We start from the raw sequence: 23,449 nt of genomic DNA, 5'->3' as shown, positions 1-23,449 counted from the left end.
TGGCCGTGCACAAGATCGCTCGTCACGACAAGGCGAGGAGATATCGCGACAAGCTTTATCTGATCCATATGGAGCACGGCTCCACTACCTGGAAGGACCTGAAGCTGGTTGGCGTTATAAATTACACCGTCGTTGACTGGGAGCGATATCGACCAGTGCACCGCGATGTCACGCAATGCACCAACTGCTTTAATTTCGGGCACGGCACCAGGAACTGCCGCACTGCAACAAGTGTGGCGAACCTCATCCGACTGACGAGTGCGACAAAATGGAGGTGGCCAAAATGAAGGTGGCCACCACAAAGGGCTGCCCAAAGAGAGCCGAGTTCCTGGAAATCCGGAAGAAGGCTTCCACCAGGACCATTCCGAAGAAGAACCGTGTTCCTGTAATCAACGAGGTGAACTTTCCAGCTATCTCGGCTCCCCGTCGAGTGATTCCAATACTCAAACCGCTACAGTCGCACAAGCGACTGGCAGCGGCAGCTGCATCGGCCCAAGCTCCAGCATCGTCCCACCCGAAGAATCTGCCCCGCTGTACACTCCGGAGCAACTGATGCCGATCTTCGCGCAGCTCGCCACTCGGCTGCGCGGCTGCAAAACCCGCTTCGACAAGGTCTTCACTCTTGGTATGTTCATCATTAAAAATGGCTGCTAGGGTGGGCCTCGTCAACTGGAATGCTTGCTCGCTAAAGAGCAAAATAATTGAGCTGAAGGATTTCCTTGAGGAGAAGGAAATAGACGTGGCGTTCATCACCGAAACGCACCTAAAACCGGAGGTGAACGTCAACATCCCGAACTTCCGCATCGTGCGACTCGACCGGCCGTCCAGGGGAGGCGGTGTGGCCATCGCTCTTCGCTACAACATCAACTGTCGTCTGCTTCCAAGCTTCCAGCTCAGTGTCATCGAGGCGATCGGTGTCGAAATTACCACTTCGGTCGGCACAATCGCGCTCATCGCGGCATACTGTCCAACGCAAGCCAAAGCCGGCGATGGATCTTCGGCTGCCCCTCGGAGGGACATCGTCAAGCTTACGCGGAGGCAAGGTCAGTTTATCATTGCCGGCGACCTCAATGCCAAACATCAAGCCTGGGGCAACAGTCGCGGCAATCAAAACGGCACCATCTGGAGCAACGACATGGAGGAAGGCCACTACACGATCTTGAGCCCGGATTCCCCCACTCGGCTGAGTCGGTCCGGTGTCCACGCAACCCTCGACCTCTACATAACAAACCTGAGTGATCACGTCTCGCAGCCGGTCGTCTACCAGGAGCTCAGTTCGGATCACTATCCGGTGGTGGCGGAACTGGGCTCCTCGGTTAATCGGCACCAGCAGTTAAGGCGAAACTACCACCGAGTGAACTGGCAGCGGTTCCAGCAGTGCGTCGATAACACCGTCGATTACGAGGTGCGTCCGGAGACGCCGGAAAGTATCGACCGCCAGCTTTGCGCTATCGAGGAGGCGATCACGGCGGCCCGGGAGCAACACGTACCGACGCCTCGGCAGGTAAGCAACTCCTTAAACATCGATACACTCACCAAAGATTTGATTCGATTGCGGAATGTCACTCGCAGGCAGTTCCAGCGTACTGGACTGCCTGAACTTAAGGCACGCTGCAATCGAATCACAAAAATTATCCAGGCCAGAATGGTGGACCTCAAAAATATCGATTTCTCAAATAAGATCCGCACTCTCCCAGATTATGCTAAGCCGTTCTGGAAAATGACCAAAATACTAAAATCCAAGCATCGGCCCATTCCACCTTTGATCCCACTAGACAATAATGGCTCTAAGGATCGCTTGATAACTCCTGCAGAGAAGGTCGCTGAAATAGGTCGTCACTTCGTCAGCTCACACAATCTTGGGCAGAACATCGTCAGTCCACACGAAGCAGCCGTCAACGAGCATGCTAACAACATCCATTTGATTCCCAACGACTTCTCGGAGGAGTTGGAGATCTCAGCTGGCGAATTGACGGCCTATATCAAATCGTCGAAGAACATGAAGGCCCCAGGCTTCGACAGCATCCTGAATCTCGAGCTCAAACACATGAGTGCTCCGTTCTTTGAGCACCTCTCGCTGATCTTTAATCAGTGTCTCCGGCTCAGCTACTTCCCATCGTCCTGGAAGTCAGCGAAAGTCATCCCCATCCGGAAGCCTGGGAAGGATCCTTCCGCCCCCAGAAGTTATCGTTCCATCAGCCTTCTCTCAGGGTTATCCAAGCAGTTCGAAAAAGCTTTTCATCACCGCTTAGTTGAGTCTGCCGAAAATCTCAACATCTTGCTCTACGCGGTCGATCAACTGTACACCAACTGACTAGAGTTATCAACGTCCTCAGACGGAACAAGTTTGTCTGACTCGATGTCGAGAAGGCATTTGACAATGTATGGCATGATGGCCTGGTGTACAAACTATAACGCTACAATCTTCCTACCCGCATAATAAAAAACAACATGTTATATGGTCAGAATCATTATTACGATGTAAGATATAGCTTCACAGTTTACGTTGCGGTTATCGAATACTTTTCGATCGATTCAACCATAACTGCTCGACATCATCACTAAATGTCAACATATAACATGCTGTCTCTAAAATGTTCTTTATTTCCTGCATTATATGTCAACATTTTATCATACTGTTGAGCGAAAATTTTGCACGCGAAAACAGACGATTTTTTATGGTGACATAACTTAACAACCCATTCAACATAATGTTATTTGTCAAATAACCGTACCACAAACTGTTAAAACTTTATATGAGATTGTTCATTTACAGTTGTCAACAGTAAAGGATACTGTTGTCGACCACACGGGAAAATATCCATGTACAGTTTGTAATTATGCGGGTAGCTACCTGGTGAAAATCATCAACAATTACCTGTCGGCAAGGACATTCCGATCAGCGGAGCGAGTTCTAATGCGCACAACATCGTCGCAGGCGTCCCCCGGGGCAGTATCTTCGGGCCCCTGCTTTTCAATCTGTTCACCTCCGACATGCCAGAACCTTCAGAAGGCGGCATTCTGTCTCTGTTCACATATGACACCTCCATCGTCTACAACGGTAGAGTGATCAGAGCGCTAGTGGCAAAACTCCAACGAGGCCTGGATGCCCTGATAGAGTGCTTCACCAGCTGGAAGATCTGTATCAACGCGGCGAAGACCCAGGTCATCATTTTCCCCCACTCCAAATCCCCTAAACTTGTTCCGCCTGGGGACTGTAAAATCATCCTCAATGGCATGGCTGTGGAATGGGCCAATGAGGCCGACTACATTGGCTTGACCCTCGACAGCAAGCTTATTTTCAGGCAACAGGTTGACAAAACGGTGACAAAGTGTAACGTTTTGTTGAAACCACTGTACCCTTTGATCAACCGCCGGTTGTCATTGTCCCTGAAAAATAAGCTTGCTGTCTACAAGCAAATCATCCTCCCTGTGATCGAATATGGCATGCCGGTCAGGGAGAGCTGCGCTAAAATCCTCTAACTTTAACGGGTCCAAAACAAATTCCTGAGGATGATCCTCAACACCCCTCCCAGGACAAGCACATCCACCGAGGTTCACCGTCTGGCCGGAATAAAAGCCTTACATGAACGCTTTGGTGAATGTAAAGAAAAGTTTAGGGTCCGTTGCTTGCATTCGGATCAGGCTCCAATTAGGACGCTAGTTCCAATCTAGGTTATCAAATTTTTTGATGAACCTACTTAATAATAGAAATGCCAGCTTTCCATCTCGGAATTTACTCCCCAGCAATTTCGCCCTGCTTTCATCGTACCGTCCTGCTTTTCGATCTGATTCGATCGATGAGTGAAGCTGTTTTAAGAAGGGGATCATTCACGTTAAACCGTTTGGTTATTTGTTTCACCAGATCCACATATAAATTACTTACGATCAAATAGAACGTTTCCTTCAGCGGTTTATCAAGAGATCCGATCTATGCCGTTACCTCTACCTAGATCTATGTTTTCTCGCGAAGTTGTTCAAAGTTTAGAAAACAGTTGTCTTTGATATTTTTAAGAAAGTCATCTTCACAATTGTTGAAAAGGAGAATTAGCAAAAGTGATTTGATTTCACTGTACATTGAACTTGTTCACCATTTTCGAAAGTATTCCAGATTCAAAATACCACCCCTCTATTTCAATGAGTATCTTAAATAGGCTGACGGATTTGACTGAGTGAAAGTAAAATTCAAAAAAAGTAAAAAAATCTTTATTCGTCAAAAAATCTTTAATCTTTATATAAAAATATCTTTATCCAAAAATATTAAAAAAAATCTTTATAAATAAGATAAATCTTTATATATAGCATCACTGGGTCTGACAAGAAGAGGCCGAATCATGGCTTGTTGCTCAACGATTGACACGCAGTGTCACGAGTTACATGAATCACACGTGAATCTATAAACACGCACTGAAGGTAACTTACTCAAACCCCACATCCACCAGGCCCAGATTATAAAACGTAAACATCAGTTTTTTCTGCGTGAACTCTACTGATACACACCAAGTCTCACTAGTATATAACAACACAGATTTCACTTTAAAGGTTAGAATGGTTGACGCAGAATGGCTGGCGCACTACAAGTTTTTTTTGATTTAGACGATTGAAAGCTTTCTCGTAGTTGAAATAACTAGCTCTTTTACTAAAATGGGTCTTCTTGAAGAGAAATAAATTCACGTCGGAGTTCGTGGGCAGTCAAATTCTAATTCTAACTTATTTTATTATCCCCAACGCTCAAGCACAAAAGCCACACTCAATACTCTCTCGCTATAACAATATTCTGAGACACCCGTTATGCTGGGATATGGATACTTTGAAGTAGTGCGTAACGGTGTAAATCCGGTCAAAACGCCAGGCTCGGTACAATACTGAAGTTGATAATATGACGTCCCTAACCCCGAATCCCAAGGTGTCAGGCGATCCGGGTCGAGGAGATGAATGGCCTGGGGGTGAAACAATTAGCCAGGCAGTAAACGGAACCTGTAATGCTGGGTAGACACCATTTCGTTGTACATTACGGAGTACGATCTACCACACTGTGCTCTAGTTCTTACTATTTTTGTTAATACTTATGAGTAATAGTCGGAAGAGTATGGAACGACTATAATTTGCTTTTAGATGATCATAGGCAAAATTAGAGTCTCGGTCTAGGGGGGGGGGGGGGAATGGCCCCAGCTGGTGGGATGTATTTTTCAAAGGCGATTAAAAGCACTGCGCGAGTTAAACTTTTAGATCTCAGGAATTCTTTAAAAAAAAGGGTCTTTACACCTTTGCTGCCTGCTAAAGACTGATTTATTACACTATCGTTACAAGTACACCGGTGGACCGTCGTTGGAATTTGCTAAGTGCGGCTAGTACTGGCGTTAACTCGGACATGAATTGCAATTGTTGACTAAGTTTATCGCTCATCTAATATTACAAAATTCGCGAAAAATACAACTGATTTCCAATGATGCTGTGATTGATAATCCTAAAAGATAAACCGGAGAAGTATCTCGTCCAAGCACAACCGACTATTCATCCGGACGAAGGCGAGAAGGGCTCCAGACATCCTGATCAAGAACAACAGATAAGTAAACAACTCGTGCTTCCAGAACCATGGTGGTCGTCGAGTCCAAAAAGCACCATAAATCAGCAAGGCCCAGTCAAGCAACACATGCTTATATCAAACGGCCCAGTCGGCCGTACACTGCAAGTCGAAACCATCTAAATCCCAAGGCGGATACAGTCCAGATCTCGTGGCTGGTATTTACCCCCGGGTAACATGTATGTCACCGTCAGACATCATGCACGCGTACAAAAAAAGGATGAGATTGAGCAACGATTGCTACGCGCACATAAAATTTAGCGCACGCGAGTCCCACCAAGCTTGTGTACCTCACATTAACATTGGTGAGTCGCATTGAGACTTCTCAATGCGATTAGCTCATGCGCTGTTTGCCATGGAAAATCTTTGCAAACCACAACGAAGGTGCGTAAAACAGCTTGGACGGAAAATTTTCATTCAATAAAATCGTCGCCTAAGTAACGCCAGCTATGCATTCCTAGCGCATGAGATGAGTCTCATGAGACGTACATTGAGACACGCTCACTCAGTTATTTTATGCGCGCGCTAGCTTCTCTCGTCGCACTGAATTCGTCTCATCCATGTATACACGAGAATTAGGAGACTCTGGTCACCGTCAGCCAGCATGCCAGCAAGGGCTCCGACGCATCGATTAGCCACAATATTTACTAACCCTAACCACTAACACAAGAAGATGGAAAAGAATAAAAATTTTGTTAGGCACGCAATTGCGACGATAATATGTTGTTTTGCCCATCCTCGTGGGTCTTTAGTGTTGTTGTATCCCTCAAGCATGTTGATGGCGAAACCTGAGTATTTCAAGCTCAGAAAGCTAATTTGGGACGTGCGGACGTCCACTGCACAGAGCTATGGACGTCGGCAGCAGTTACAATTGGCGCCCAACGTGGGGCACGAGTGTTTGGGAACTAGCTCCTGAGTACGAGTGGTACGCGTCTAGAGTCGGGAGAATCCAATTATGCTGGGATCGGCGTTGTGCGGACTCTAGGACCACGGGTTCGATGATACGGATGTGGCAGGCCAAACACTTTGGGTGGTCTAGGAACAACCCTCTAGAATCACGCCGCCAAGTGTACCAACTTCCACGACTGTCGAGGTTTCCGAAACTGGCCCTTCCAGCGAATTTAACTTTTAGCGACCATTCACTTTCACGGAGATGCTCGACTCCCTTTCAACCTTCGATCTTTTTTGACGTAGGACTACGTCTGTGTTTTCTATATTGGGGTACACTTTACGATTGCGAAAATCGGGGACCGTCACGAAAATATGATAGACTTTAAACTTTAATATCTAAGCCGTTTCTCGATGGATTTTCAATTTTTTTGGACCATTCGATCAAGGATGAGTCAACGCTTCTTTGTATTTATTTGAAAATACTGATTTTCAGCTATTTATTATCGATAATTGATAAAAAGTTTAGAAATAGGTAAACTAACCAATCACGTACATGCATCACTAGCACAGACATCAAAAATCAATCACTTGCGGGTTTGGATCTAATCCTCAGTTTGAACAAGATTTCACGCATAGCAGACGCGTCAAAGCGACTGTAGCGGAGCGGACACAGCATCATGGAGGCGCTAATAACATTTTCAAAGAAAATCCATCGCATTGGTGGTGGTGCTCGAAGTGTTGCTGCAGATCATTCAACCTCAACGAACCAGAATTTCATATGAAGAAAAGGTTGACCATAAAAATAGCACTGTGGCGATCCCGCACCAAATTATCAAAAATTTTTACAAATTGTGGTGTCAGTTAGTTGGAAAGGAACATTGGGAATAGAAAATTGATTCTTCTCAGGACCAACATTTTATAAAAAGAAAGAGTTAATTGCGAAAATGGACTGTTTCGGTGGCATCGGGTTTGGCGTGGTAGTTTGGTTGCTGTTAGTGAACCCATCCATTAAAATTCACTACATCATCTCCCTCCGACGCGCTATCAAATTCGCTATTTACGATTGAGTTTTGAACTTTGAAGAAAGTTTATTTCGGATCAACTTTCTTTTGTATAAAATCCATGAAAACTATCTACCTACAGCAACTACCCATTAGTGAACGTCGCTTGGACAGACATCATCTCCCTCCGACGCGCTATCAAATTCGCTATTTACGATTGATCTCATACCCAAATTCAGAATCTTTCGAGAAAGTTTCATTGGATTCTTAGAATTCATAATTCTTCGAACGGTCCGTTGTCTGTGGAAACCCGATCGAACTGGCTCGCGCGCGCGGAAAAGCAGCTTTCTTATATCTAATGAAGTAATCCCATTAGCCCCGCCCCTTCATTAATCGTTAAGAGTGCACATTATATTTACACTATATCAGCTCACAAAGGGGCGAGGCTTACGGGTTTAATTTATTAAATACAAGAAAGCTGCTGTTCAACGCGCGAGCCATTTTGATCGAGATTCCACAGAAGGCGGTTCGACATCGGATGCAGCGAAGCGGACACAGCAGCACGAAGTGGGTGGCAGTGTGGCAATGCTGCAAATTTACACAAGCGATTGGATGCAGTTAGTGATTGGAATGGGAATTGGGAAAAGAAAATTGGTTCTTCTCAGGACCAACATTTTACGAAAAGGAAGAGGTAATTGCGAAAATGGACTGTTTCGGTGGCATTTGGTTTGGCGTGGTAGCTTGGTTGCTGTTAGTGATCCCATCCATTAAAATTCACTACATCATCTCCCTCCGACGCGCTATCAAATTCGCTATTTACGATTGAGTTTTGAACTTTGAAGAAAGTTTATTTCAGATAGTCGGATCAACTTTCTTTAGTATAAAATCAATAAAGACGCCACCTTTGTGAAAACTATCTACCTACAGCAACTACCAATTAGTGAATGTCGCTTGAACAGACAGATGCCAAGAGATAATGTTTGGTAATATGAAGAAACTTCGTCTTGAGTCAAGTTTCTGTTGTTATTCTTCGCAACAATACGCATCTTAGATAAACAACATCTTATAACCAAATTGAGAATCTTTCGAGAAAGTTTCATGGGACTCTTAGAGTTTGTCATTTTTGCCAATGGTCAATTCCTCCTCCTGGATAAATAGTTTTAGTCCTAAAAAGGACTGTTTGCAATCAATTCTTGAACTTCCTCTCACTTTTTCACCGGCGCCATAGTGAACGATACACGTATGCCTCCACCGCGGGCGGAAACCGAACGTTGCAAATAAATATATTTGCGTTTGGTTTGGCGCCGCTTCCAATTCGGCTTATTTTTTCTTCTTTTTGGACATGTTTGATGATGGTGACTTCTGAGATTCCGATGTCCTCCACTGAATGCCAGACGAACGGCTTCAGCGACGATGCGGCCGATGAGTCGTGTTAATCCCTTTTCCATCTTTGGAGACTTAACGTCCATCCTGCTGGAAGCTGCTCGGCTTTTCAAATTTATCGACGACTGATCGATCAAAAATGGTATGAAATTTGCATCTGACAGCTGTTATTATGCGTATTTGTTAACCCAGACAGCCCCGCCCATTACGTGCTGGATACGCAATCGAGTGACTATGGATAAGCACTAACCTCGCCATACACTTTCCTAGCACAGACATCAACTTCTTATACCCCATGATCATCATTGGAAACTATCTCTTCAAATTCCAATCAGTTCTAAGAAGTGTTTTAGTGCGTTGGATAGAGTCTCTATCATTCGATAGAAAAGTGAAATTTTGAGAAAGTGTGTGAAAAGTGGGAAAAGTATAAGAAGAAAGTGCAATGTCGCCACACATGGCTGCGAAGTATTTGCATGAATCGCGCAAGCGAGCGAAGGAGCAGGAACCTGAGCGTCCTCTGAAACATGCCAAAACCGCCGCCGAGAGAGCTCGTTGTTATCGGGCGAACAAAAAAGCGGTCAAAGGTAATGCGACACCGTCTACTGATTGAAACGCTGGCGAAGGCCCTTCAACTCGAGGTAGGCAATTTTTGGTAACAATTTTGGGATAACAGTGTGACTCAGTGCGATTTTATAATCGTATTATTTTCTGAAGTTATATCAATTGTATATGACTGATCAAATATTAGTTCAAATAAATGAACAACGAATATTAAGAGATCACTGTAAACATCTTTAGTTATTCGGGTAGATTGACCTGAATTACATGTTACTGATAATCAACAACTGAAACATTTCGTAATAAGTACTGCCGGTCGTAAACATTGCATTTTAATGAGTAGAAGAATCGTTTTTACGGGATATTGTTCGGTACAATTATAAAGGGTTTCAATTTATGATGGTTCGAAACTAACTCCCCAGATGCATAAGTACTAGAGCGCAAGCGGCGGTGTAGCTGTTTTAAGTATTTTGCCAAAATATGCTTCGAGAAGCTTAACTTGGCCATGAGTGATGCATCTTGTTATATTATTATTGGTTTCATCACCTTTATCGGTTTGACACATAGTTATCGGTACTTTGGTTGTTAGGCCAAGAAAAACTGGATGTTGGTCACCCGAACAGTAGCGAAATTATAATATCAATTGGCGATAATGAACAAACGTTATATGTACACAGAAAAAACAAAAATTGTTTTAATGAAAATTTTATACTTTATATTTGAAAGTTGTTCTGTTTTGATCAAAATAAAAGTTTTTTTCTCATTTTGAAAGTGATATTTTTAATTTAAAAGTTTGAAATTCCTGTTCGGAGTATAAATTTGAAAGTATCTTCTTTCAGTGTGAAAATTATAGACCTGTCAAACTTCTAAAACAGATACGATAAAGAGTGTGCGTGTGGAATGGAAGAAAAGCGAAACAATAAAAACAAATTCTCAAACTGGAGTGCCGAAATTTTAATCGTTTTGATGTTGTGCTGAATATTCTTCTGATTGATAGAGAATACTTAATAAACATAAGGTAGGTGAAAAAAGTCCGATATAAATCGGTATAGTGATAATTTAGGGAAATACCAATGTTATAATACCAATAATTATTCCTTTGTAAACAGCCGAAATGAAAGCGATGACATATCCTGGTCTGTCGTGAACGCTGAGGTCAAAACTAGTTTTTTCCTAATGGATATCTGCTGCAGGCAATGGGCAGTGAAAGGTAAGTTTTATTTAAATAAATAATCGAAGTTGCTGTAAACCAATAGTGAAATGTTTTCCATTAATATTGACAGAGACAATCCATCATGATTTCCTCCACGTAACTTCGAGTGCAGTTTCAGCAGAAGGCGAAGCAGTAGACTGTTTTATTCGAGAATTTGCTGCCTGTTGGCTTCAAGGAAGATCATAGCCAATGGCATTTGAAGGGACCCGATTTGTATCACATGATAGGCATGTTCCTGAAAACCATGCATTGGATAGTAAGTATCTACACATTCATCAAATACATTTGCTTCCAGTTTTTCCTTTTTTCCCCGACAAATTAATGATTTATGACTTTTTAATTTGTATTCGTATGATTTGTTTCAGCGAAATTTGTGTTATATTCCTGACCACCAATAAATGGAGCTAAGCGGATCAATATGGATCGGGAGATCTATCATGACAACCTCAAGGATGAAAGCTCTCGTGGAAACAACGTTGCAAATTCATTCTTGATTTTACTGGTCTGAAAATATAAAGAAATCGTCATTTAAAACAATAATAAATATACTTTGAGTTTTTGTAGCGAACCTCTTTCGATTTGACGGTTCTACAATTCATAAAGAAAGTTTAAACTTTTAAAAGTTTAGTTTCAGTGTGGCTTTAGGTTATTTCTAAAAACAAAAGTTGTTGAACTTTTATTTTGATTTTTTGCAACTCTCTACGAAAAAGAACCAACAAAACTTTTTATTTTAACCAATGGATTTTTTAATTCAACCAATGGTATTTCTTTGTGTGTACTAAAATAAATACATCTGATTATGTATGCTTATTTGTTATTTTTGTTATTATTTTCATATATGGTTCTCGAGATTCAGTAAGGTTTTACCACCATACTACACTCCGGTCTACTCGTACATTACAAATTTATGAACTTTATACGACTGACTCTAGGTTTATATGAATCAAATTCAAGCGCGGTCTATGAAACGAAGTTGATTGACTAAATTGATTCGATACGATAACGTTGTTGGATCGAAACTGTATTTGTGTGTTTTTGACGTAGGACTACGTCTGTGTTTTTTATATTGGGGTACACTTTACGATTGCGAAAATCGGGGACCGTCACGAAAATATGATAGACTTTAAACTTTAATATCTAAGCCGTTTCTCGATGGTTTTTCATTTTTTTTGGACCATTCGATCAAGGATGAGTCAACGCTTCTTTGTATTTATTTGTAAATACTGATTTTCAACTATTTATTATCGATAATTGATGAAAAGTTTAGAAATAGGTAAACTAACCAATCACGTTCATGCATCACTAGCACAGACATCAACAATCAATCACTTGCGGATTTGGATCTAATCCTCAGTTTGAACAAGGTTTCACGCAGAGCAGACGCATCAAAGCGATCGCAGCGGAGCAAACACAGCATCACGGAGGCGCTAATAACATTTTCGAAGGAAATCGAACGCATTGGTGGTGGTCCTCGATGTGTTGCTGCAGATCATTCAACCTCAACGAACCAGAATTTCATATGAAGAAAAGGTTGACCATAAAAATAGCACTGTGGCGATCCCGCACCGCCAGTGCCGATGCTGAAAATTTATTACAAATTGTGGTGTCAGTTAGTTGGAAAGGAACATTGGGAAAAAAAATTGATTCTTCTCAGGACCAACATTTTATGAAAAGAAAGAGTTAATTGCGAAAAAAGACTGTTTCGGTGGCATCGGGTTTGGCGTGGTAGTTTGGTTGCTGTTAGTGATTCCATCCATTAAAATTCACTACATCATCTCCCTCCGACGCGCTATAAAATTTGCTATTTACGATTGAGTTTTACACTTTGAAGAAAGTTTATTTCGGATAGTCGGATCAACCTTCTTTTGTATAAAATCAATAAAGACGCCATCTCAGTGGAAACTATCTACAGCAACCACCCATCGGTGAACGTCGCTCGGACAGACAGTTGCCGAAAGAAAATGTTTTGTAATATGAAGAAACTTCGTCTTGAGTCAAACTTCTGTTGTCATTCCTCGCAACAATCTTGTGAAAAAGTTTCATAGGATTCTTAGAATTTATTATTCTCCGAACGGTCTGTTGTCTAGAAACCCGATCGAAATGGCTCGCGTATCGAAAAGCAACTTTCTTATATCTAATGAAGTAATTCCATTAGCCCCGCCCCTTCATTGATCGTTATGAGTGCACATTATAATCACATCCATATCAGATCACAAAGGGGTGGGGCTAACGAGCTTAATTTATTAAATATAAGAAAGCTGCTGTTCGGCGCGCGCGAGCCATTTTGATCGGGATTCCACAGAGAGCGGTTCGACATTCGATGCAGCGGAGCGGATACAGCAGCACGAAGTGGGTGGCAGTGTTGCAATGCTGTAAATTTATTTCAACCTTTGGAGGCTTAGCGAAAATCATCAAGTGGATGTCGGACAGTTGCAGCGCAAGGTGTCGACAAGCGATTGGATGCAGTTAGTTATTTGAATGGGGATTGGGAAAAGAAAATTGGTTTTTCTCAAGACCAACATTTTACGAAAAGAAAGAGTTAATTGCGAAAAAGAACTGTTTCCGTGGCATCGGGTTTGGCGTGGTAGCTTGGTTGCTGTTAGTGATTCCATCCATTAAAATTCACTACATCATCTCCCTCCGACGCGCCATCAAATTTGCGATTTACGATTGAGCTTTGCACTTTGAAGAAAGTTTATTTCGGATCAACCTTCTTTTGTATAAAATGGTGCCTTTTGTATAAAATCAATGAAGACGCCACCTCAGTGGAAACTTTCTACAGCAACCACCCATCGGTGAACGTCGCTCGGACAGACAGATGCCGAAAGATAATGTTTTGTAGTATGGAGAAACTTCGTCTTGAGTCAAATTTCTGTTGTCATTCCTCGCAACAATACGCATCTTAGATAAACAACATCTCATAACAAAATTCAGAATCTTGCGAGAAAATTTCATAAGATTCTTAAAATTTGTCATCCTCCGAACGGTCCGTTGTCTGCGGAGTCCCGATCAAAATGGCTCACGCGCGTCGATAACCAGCTTTCTTATATCTAATGAAGTAATTTCATTAGCCCCGCGCCTTCATTAATCGTTATGAGTGCACATTATATTTACACCTATACCACAAAGACCACAAAGGGGCGGAGCTAACGGGCTTAATTTATTGAATACAAGAAAGCTGCTTTCTAGCGCGCGCGAGCCATTTTGATAGGGATTTCGCAGAGAGCGGTTAAATAAGATTTTACGCAGAGCCGACGCAGCGGAGCGAACACAGCAGCACGAAGGCGCTCTGATAGTATTTTCAAAGGAAAATCATCGAATTGGTGGTGGAAGTCTGCGTTGGTGGTCGTCATTCAACCTCAACAAACCAGCATTTTATGTGAAGAAAGAGTTGATTACAAAAATGACGTCTGTTTCGATCCCGCACGGTTAGATGACTTTACCCATTAATGGGTACTATGTTATTGCTGATATTATTCCAACCGTGAAAAAATCACCCATTTTCTTGAAAAAGTGCCACTACCCATTTTAATGAGTAGTGGCGCTTTTTAAAGAAAATGGGTGAATTTTTCACGGTGGGAATAATATCAACAATAACATAGTACTCATTAATGGGTAAAGTCATCTAACAGTGCGTGCGATGCAGTGGCGAAGCTGAAAATTTATTCCAAATGGTGGCGTCTTAGCGAAAACTCATCGAGTGGTCGGCGAACAATAACAACACGAAGTGGAATTCTAACCCTATAACGTTTCGACAAGCATTGGGTTGCAGTTAGTTATTGGAAACGTGCATTGGGGACACAAAATTGGTCCTTCTCAGGACCAGCATCTTCTGAACAGAAAGGGTTGATTGCAAAATGGACTGTTTCGGTGGAATTGGCGTTTGGCGTGATAGTTCGGTTGCTGTAAGCGATTCCATTCATTCGAACAAATTTGTTGTGTTGTCACTCACCGACGCGCGCTTTTCATTCTGCTATCGAAGAAAAACCTTCTGTTAACGCCAAACTATTAATTTTGGACTTTGATGAACATTCTTGCATCCCGGATTAAACTACCCTTGTGTAAAATAATGGTACTGTAAAGAACCGATATTTTTCAAATAATGGAGCTTTTCAATCCTCAACTACAACAAAACATAATCAAAATCTTGTGAGGAAATTCCATTTGACTGCTACTGACGCCATTCATTTGAACAAACTCATTGCATCATCTCCCTCCGAAGTGCGCTTGTGGTTGTGCTACCAAAGGGCAATTTTTTGTCGTCGCCAAACGATGGTAACCCGAAAAAAATCGATATCATTTCTAATGACTAACGAAACAAAACCAAAGAATCTTGGCAGAAAATTTCACTTTCCGTCGACGACAGCCAAATCGATGAAGACGCCACCTTAGTGAAAAATGTCGTTTAGCTGCCTTAGTTTTTCAAATGGCGCATTATTAAAAACAACAAATCTTTCCAAAATCGTCATTGTCGTTTAAACAGCCGAACAGTCTGTTTGTCTGGGTAAACAATTTTCCTAGCGGTCAAAACCTCTTCTTGGATAAATAGTTTAAGTCCTGAAAAGGACTGTTTGTAATTTATTCTTGAAGTCCTGCTCACGTTGCCACCAGCGCTATAGAAAACGATGCATGTACGCTTCCATCGCGGGCGGAAGTCGTTGAACGTTGCAAATTAATACATTTGTGTTTTGTTTCGCGCCACCTCCGATTCTGCGTATTTTTTTCCTTTCGTCCGGACATTTGTGAGCATAATGTCTTCTAGGATTCTGATGATATCCACTGAAAGATAGACGAATGCCTTCAGTGGCGATGCGGCCGATGAGTCGTTCCTGTTCCACGGCTGGTTCATCCAACTGGGAGCTACCTTCAGTTTCTTGATTCGGTTGACCTCCGAGCAGTTTGCACAATGCTAATAAATTTACACAAATTATGATGAAAAATACCCTCCATTTCGTATAGCTACGTAGTCATACGTCACCTTTGCGTACAACCCGATTGGGCTGCACCTTTGAGTTTTTGACGTAAACTACGTCTAAAGGGAAGACTCGGATACAGGGTGACAAATGAAAATTTCCAAATCCGAGACCGTCACGAAATCATGTAAGATTTTGAACGTTAATAGCGCATTCATCTTTCGATGGATTTTTGAGATTTATATATCAATCGACTCGGAAACTCTCCACGAATTTTCCAGTAATATTGAAACATTTGATTATCAACGTTAAAGTAGGGTATTGGACCATTTTGGCAGCACCTCTTTTTCCCGTTCGCAACGTGGGTCTCATTCGGCCGTCGTTCAGTGTAGTTGGTTTTTGGGCTATTCGTTTTGTGCGGTGCTTCGCACCAGTTTGCCACAAAAAGTAGGGCCACAGCAGTGACTGCAGTCGGCGATATAGACGAATCCAAGTAAAAATAAGAAGAAGACACACGACGGTGTTAACTTTGACAGATCCTACAGCGCAGCATAGGAAGATTATTTTAAAATGCTTATAATAAATTCTAGACAAATTGTAATTAAAATCTGATTGATGTACGATACGGAAAAAGTTCTGAATTACTTATTTGGAAGCTTATCTCATTTTTTTTGTATATTTTCCAAAAATGCATCTATCAGAAACTTCGGAACTTTTTCCGTATCATACATCAATCAGATTTTAATTACAATTTGTCTAGAATTTATTATAAGCATTTTAAAACGATCTTCCTATGCTGCGCTGTAGGATCTGTCAAAGTTAACACCGTCGTGTGTCTTCTTCTTATTTTTACTTGGATTCGTCTATACATACAAGCGCATGTTTGTGCAAGGATAGGATGATCGATTGTTAGCAACGGCGATGCAATGTCATAATGCGATAATCGCAATGCAAATGAACAAACATTTTCGATTCAAAGATAACTTAGGAAAATGGTGAGCCATTTTATGATAAACTGCAAATTGTTAATTATATTTTTATTATTAAATATGGGCCAAAATCAAAAGAATTCAATTTTGATTCAGGAAGTTTGAATGCACTTCAGATACTCTGTGGGTACTGTGTGGCTTGCTGCTGCGCCAGGAAATCACTCATTGCGCATTATTGCACTCGGCGAAGGTATCGCCTTGCTCGGATCACTGTTGAACTCTGACTGAGGGAGAACGATGCTTGGCTGCTTGCTCGTCACCAACACCAAGACGGCATAAACAGCATATAATATAGAGTGGTATACAACAGGGCTGTCTCGCCCCACACATCCCACTTTCTCTCCGGCTTTTTTTATTAGTCTCTTGCAATTATAACTTTCCTTTGGTTTTCTCTTTTATTTTTTCTTTTCTTTTTCTCTTTAAACACTCGGTAAAAATACCATTATAAAGATTTATTTGCCGAAGGCACCATTCAAAGGCCAAGGAAATCGAAAACCATTTTCTTCGGAATATTGTCTTATATTCAGGCAACGAACAGATATTTCCGGTTTGAATAGATGAAGTTTCCTCCAACGGTTGTTCATTCACTTCATTCATATGCTTCAAGATTCAAATTGTACGTTGGTATTCCTGGTTTTCAACCCATAGAGGGCCATCGCACTTTGTAGGTGGTTGTAAGTACGATTTTCTACTACAATTTTGGCGCGTCAATCTCCAGCTGCTGAGCGAAGCACATCAGCTCAACACCACGACCTCCTACCAAATATTCCACTCTCTCATCTGTCACTTTCCCATCTAGGGCTAATGCTAATGGCTAATATATATGCCCTTTATTTGGTTTATGTCATTTACCATACCCGTCTCAATCCCTACAGATGCGTCTCCGAATTTCGTCGCTGGTTCATTCATTTCATTTATTCAGTTTACATCTAAACAGACAACACTGAATCAACAATTTGACGCTACAATACACGGTTTGAGGCCTGCACCTGGTCTGCCCGCCTCGCCGATGTGCTCCACGCCGTCTCATACCTGCCGGATCGGAAGCGAACACCATCTTTGCAGGGTTGCTGTCCGGCATTCTTGCAACATGCCCTGCCCATCGTACCCTTCCGGCTTTAGCTACCTTCTGGATACTGGGTTCGCCGTAGAGTTGGGCGAGCTCATGGTTCATTCTTCGCCGCCACACACCGTCTTCTTGCACACCGCCAAAGATGGTCCTAAGCACCCGTTTCTCGAATAATCAGAGTGCTTGCAAGTCCTCCTCGAGCATTGTCCATGTTTCATGTCCGTAGAGGACTACCGGTCTTATCAGCGTCTTGTACATGTCACATGGTGGTGCGGTGGTGAATATTTTTTGACCGCAGTTTCTTCTGGAGTCCGTATTAGGCCCGACTTCCCCAGATGATACGCCTTCGTATTTCACGACTAACATTGTTATCAGCCGTTAGCAAGGATCCAAGATAGACGAATACCTAGACCACCTCGAAGGTATACCCGTCCAACTTTTGTTGCTTCACGTTTCAGGTAGGTGTACAGTTCTGCCACCTTTGCAAATGTTCGGCCGACAATGTCCATGTCACCCGCGAAACAAATAAATTGACTGGATCTGTCGTCTCTGGTATTGATTCCGTAGACCTGCAGTCAAACAAAGTACGCGAACACAATAACCTCCCTTGTTTTAGATCCGAACTTCTTCTGAAACGAACTTTCTCTCGGAGTTTGATCTGTCAAACTAAATGATGCGTTTTTTAGTGCAATTTTTTGAGAATCTAGCGCACTTCGTCCGAAGTTGGGTTTCTAGCCTATATCTTGCATGCTATGATGGCATAAACACCAGCTATCTCGCAACGACAAAACACGCTAGTAGTGCACCACTATCTTGTGCATCTTCGCATTCGTTCAAAAGCCTTTATTCCTTACACAAGCAAAATTATCGGCCACATATAGCAGATAAGCAAATTCTGCATTTATTATCCGCTCTTTTTCCGTTATTCAATCACACGCACATTCTCTAAAAATAGTGATCGACATCACTATATGTGCCATATTCCGAGTACTGATCAAATTTGACACGATATTTTAGGAAGCATCAGAGCTAACGAAATATCAAATTCTTTTTTATATGAAACTGTATCTGAATGATAAATATATCTCAAGACAAGACTGATCACCATCGATGCAAACTCATGGTGCAGCTACATTGTCTTCTTTTATGTCTTTTCCTGTCATGTACATCGTTTTCCAGGTGGTCATGACTGTAGCAGGTTTCCTCTATCTTGTCGTTCCGTGTCAAAGCACCAATTCCGACATTGCTAAACGTTCCTTATACAAATCATACTAATAGAGTTATTCCATACCAAAGCGTAACTCTCTGAATATTCCCGAAAGGATCGAAAGCGTTCGTGTAATTTGAAATACTCGTTTTTCCCCTTTCCAACGTCGCCTTAACTAATCTTGTTAGTTTATCGGAAAGTTCACATTCGTGCATTAAATGCCATAGCAAACGAACATAACAAAACGATACAAATTAATTTTTAGTATTATATTCTGTAGTGTGCTCATAACATGTAAGGGAAGGTAATCATATGATTACGCAGCTAGTCGTGGGAGCAATCCCAAGTTCAATTCTCCTACTTTTTTCTCTCCATATATTTCTCATGTTTTAGCAATCGCTAAGATTAGAAATAGACTGAATACCGGTTCCATCTTCTATTCTTTATCTACAACTTGACTAATTCTAGCCGTAACTGTTAGAAATCGAAAAGAGCGAAAGGAAGCTCGTTTTGGCATCCATTGCAACCTGTTAATCAAGATAAGCCTCTTCCATAGAACCTATCCCCTAAATTCCCATAATATTCTCGTGGCGAGTGCAGAAGTGTTCTTGGTTTACAATGTGGCGAGTGACTGCATCTTTTATTAATTCCTTTACATCTACGGTAGCCCGAAAAAACGTGGCCAGCGCCGTTTGTTAACCCCCCTAGAGCTTTTGAACTGAGCACATGCCCTAGCCATTGGCTCTCTATGCAATTGCGATTGTTCTGGTAAAACACGGAGTAGCAACTACGACATGTAAGGTTATCATGCCCAGGCTCTACTTTGTTAATGCAGTGTTCTTCTTATAAGACAAGAACCTCGACTAATTCTATTCGCTTTTGGAGCGAAACATCGTGATTTCGCATGAATTAAAACTCAAGCATAATCCATTTCTTCAAATTTGCGAGCAAGTTTTCCAAAACATTAGGACTCCAATATTAATATCTGGGCAGGGCTCTGGGTATTATTTAACCACCATGGTTGGAGATACATCCAATGTTATTCCTGACATTCGATATGTTGGGGTCTCCAGTTAGCCTTGTGAGCAAAAACGTAGGATTGCCACTGCTTATAGAATACGAAGTTGAAATGCAGAGCCATAGATGGGATATCACAATTGCTAAACATTACTTTATTTTGCAATTTAAAATCAAGGCTCAAAAGCGTCATTGCGGCATCCACAACTTCAATATTACTTTCTTACAACGTGACTTTGCAGTTTTTTTTAATTCGCATTTTTTTTATTCGGTGGTTTAGTAGAACCATACAATAAGCTGAATTTGGCAGATTTTTATGCATTATGCTGTAGTGTGTGTTTTGTTTTATCACCAACATCGATTAAGTGGTTCTGGTACTTTGGCTGCTAGGCTGAGGTAAACTAGATATTTGATATGTGACCAGGTGAGTCATTGGTAACCTTGAACTAAGCTTAGATTACGCAAGTGAATTGAGCAAGTCTACATCTAAACTCCTCCGTTCAACTCACTTGCACGAAAAGAAAGTTGAACATGTTCAACCTTTGGCAAGTCAAATGGATTTTACTGAAATGATCAAATTACTTGCCTTGTCAAAACCTCGGTTAAAACATAGCATGATACTTTAGGATCAACGCCCCATTGTTGTTTCCTCAGAAACTTGCTTTGTGTTTTCTAGTGCTTTTAACACACCATTGTGTTTTTCGTCATCAAACCATTTCAACTATGAACGGACCTTTCAAATCGCCCACGACATGCTTTGAACTTTGTTCCAACTCGCAAACCTTCAGCTATGCAATTTATATGGCTGTCATCATAACTCGCATATCATTCCAACTTTACTTGGCGGTCTTCCCAACACGCCATCACGGTTCTCAAAACACGTAAAAAATCTCAACTTTTCTTGGCAGTCCACCTAACACGACATTTCAGTTCTTTCACACGCAAATCATTCAAGCTCCACTTAGCGAGCTTACCAATACCATAATGGCGGTCATTAAAACACGCTAATCATCAACCGTCTAAGACGAGTTAAGTAACTCCATTTAATTCCACCAATTATTTCGATATCTTTGCAGATACGTTTTTCGACCACAACTGTGTGGTCGTCTTCAGTGTCTCGTACTTGATTCGACGACGCTAATCAGTTTTACTTTGCTTGGCGGTCTTCAAAACACGCACGTCATTTAATCTTTACTTGGCTGTTCACTAAACACGCCATTGCGGTACTAAAACACGCAAATTCTTTCATCTTTACTTGGTGGTTCTCCAAACATACCACAGCAATTCATAAAATACGCAAATGATTTCATCTCTACTTGATGGTCTTCCCAACATGTCATAGCGGCCCTCAAAACCCGCAAAAAAAACATCTTTAATAGGTGGTGCTACAAACACGCCATTGCGGTCCTCAAAACTCGCAAATCATTCCATCTTTATTTGGCGGTCCTCAAAACTCGCCAGTCATTTCAACTTTTCTTGGCGGTCCTCCAAACACGCCATTGCGGTCCTCAAAACTCGCAAAACAATTAATCTTTTCTTGGTGGTTCTCCAAACTCGCCATTGCGGTCCTCAAAACTCGCCAATAATTTCATCTTTTCTTGGCGGTCCTCCAAACACGCCATTGCGGTCCTCAAAACTCGCAAAACAATTCATCTTTTCTTAGCGGTCCTCCAAACTCGCCATTGCGGTCCTCAAAACTCGCCAATCATTTCATCTTTTCTTGGCGGTCCTCCAAACACGCCATTGCGGTCCTCAAAACTCGCAAAACAATTCATCTTTTCTTGGCGGTCCTCCAAACTCGCCATTGCGGTCCTCAAAACTCACAAAACAATTCATCTTTTCTTGGCGGTCCTCCAAACTCGCCAATCATTTCATCTTTTCTTGGCGGTCCTCCAAACTCACCATTGCGGTCCTCAAAACTCGCAAAACAATTAATCTTTTCTTGGTGGTTCTCCAAACTCGCCGTTGCGGTCCTCAAAACTTGCCAATAATTTCATCTTTTCTTGGCGGTCATCCAAACACGCCATTGCGGTCCTCAAAACTCGCAAAACAATTCATCTTTTCTTAGCGGTCCTCCAATCTCGCCATTGCGGTCCTCAAAACTCGCCAATCATTTCATCTTTTCTTGGCGGTCCTCCAAACACGCCATTGCGGTCCTCAAAACTCGCAAAACAATTCATCTTTTCTTGGCGGTCCTCCAAACTCGCCATTGCGGTCCTCAAAACTCGCAAAACAATTCATCTTTTCTTGGCGGTCCTCCAAACTCGCCAATCATTTCATCTTTTCTTTGGCCAAACACGCCATTTCGGTACTGAAGACACGCAAACAATTTCGAATCTTATCCGTTTTACTTACTTACGCAACCGCGTCTCTCCCAATTTGGAGCACCGGTCCCCACGTAAACACTGCAAAAAGCAAACATCCTTCTTGGTTCAGGAATTTACCTTTTCTTCTGAGATTGCGCATTGGGTGATTTCCATGACGCAGTATTTTTATCAGGCACATTAGTTTTAACATTATTCCACTTGATACTAACAAAAAATGAGCAGTAAAACCTGCCACTGTCGCCAAATGTGTGGCTTGCTGCTGCGCCAGGAAATCACTCATTGCGCATTATTGCACTCGGCGAAGGTATCGCCTTGCTCGGATCACTGTTGAACTCTGACTGAGGGAGAACGATGCTTGGCTGCTTGCTCGTCACCAACACCAAGACGGCATAAACAGCATATAATATAGAGTGGTATACAACAGGGCTGTCTCGCCCCACACAGGTACAATCTGGGACGGGACTTGCAAAGAGGAAAAATGTAACTTCATCTGCAACCAGCAAGCGCTGTCACGAATTGTCAGATGCAACCAGCTCTTTTTTGTGTGAAAGTATTGGTATCCCTCGAAAAGTATTCCGAATGATTTTATTTTACGAGTACTTTTTCACTTTGAAAAGTATTCTACAATAGCCGGACAGATTAATATTGAACAGTTATAAATACATGTTTTATTTCCGATAGGAAAATCTTTATAAAAATAAGTTTACAAATTCATAAATTGCAAACACGTTTATTGTGCTCAGAAGATTCTACCCGGGATTTAGGTGAAACACTCAGTGAAACAGTTGAGAATTGATGATCAACTGTGATGAAAAGAAGAACAAGTGTCAAAACAAGGAAAAGGAAAGCCGTCTTTGCAGGTCTCGTCTCAGGGTACAATCATACGGGGCTTATTGTAAATGGCTATAGCTTCGGAACGCATACTTTATTGAAACGGGCTATAGGTTACAATAGAACTATTACTTTCTAGCTCCCGGATCTAAGATTCTTGCCAGATAGATAGTGGGAGTTAGATTGTAATAAAATAGCACAAGTACCCTATTCCCGTCCGCAGCATTTACTACACCGAAAAAAAATTTGCACGTTGTTTCCACCTGAAAAAGTACGTAGAATTTTTCCACCTGAAATTCACGTAACTTTTACCTGATTTTTTGATAGAATTTTCATTCTACGTGAAAATCAGGTAAGTTCTACCTGAGTTTTGGATAGAATTCACCGGACACGCAAGTTTCACCTGAATTTTCTGAAGCATTTTCAGTTACGTGTGCACGTAAAATGTACCTGAAAATTCAGGTGG

At 41.9% G+C, this 23,449-nt stretch overlaps 1 protein-coding gene and 1 long non-coding RNA gene across 3 annotated transcripts in view; both read left to right on the top strand.

The window, feature by feature from the left end:
• LOC134205789 (protein-tyrosine sulfotransferase) overlaps positions 1-23,449 on the top strand; it is a 463,178-nt gene that overhangs the window by 261,717 nt on the left and 178,012 nt on the right. The gene's annotated exons all lie outside the window — the stretch shown is intronic.
• LOC134211172 (uncharacterized) lies at positions 10,309-11,102 on the top strand. Its single transcript, XR_009978959.1, has 4 exons — positions 10,309-10,435; positions 10,527-10,627; positions 10,701-10,886; positions 10,996-11,102. It is a non-coding gene; the product is annotated as an uncharacterized LOC134211172 (long non-coding RNA).

The sequence above is a fragment of the Armigeres subalbatus genome, chromosome 1, assembly GCF_024139115.2.
Source record: "Armigeres subalbatus isolate Guangzhou_Male chromosome 1, GZ_Asu_2, whole genome shotgun sequence".
In the NCBI taxonomy this organism is placed as follows: Eukaryota; Metazoa; Arthropoda; class Insecta; order Diptera; family Culicidae; genus Armigeres; species Armigeres subalbatus.
The sequence above is the reverse complement of the archived record's forward strand: the minus strand, read 5'-3'. Positions and strand labels throughout refer to the sequence as shown.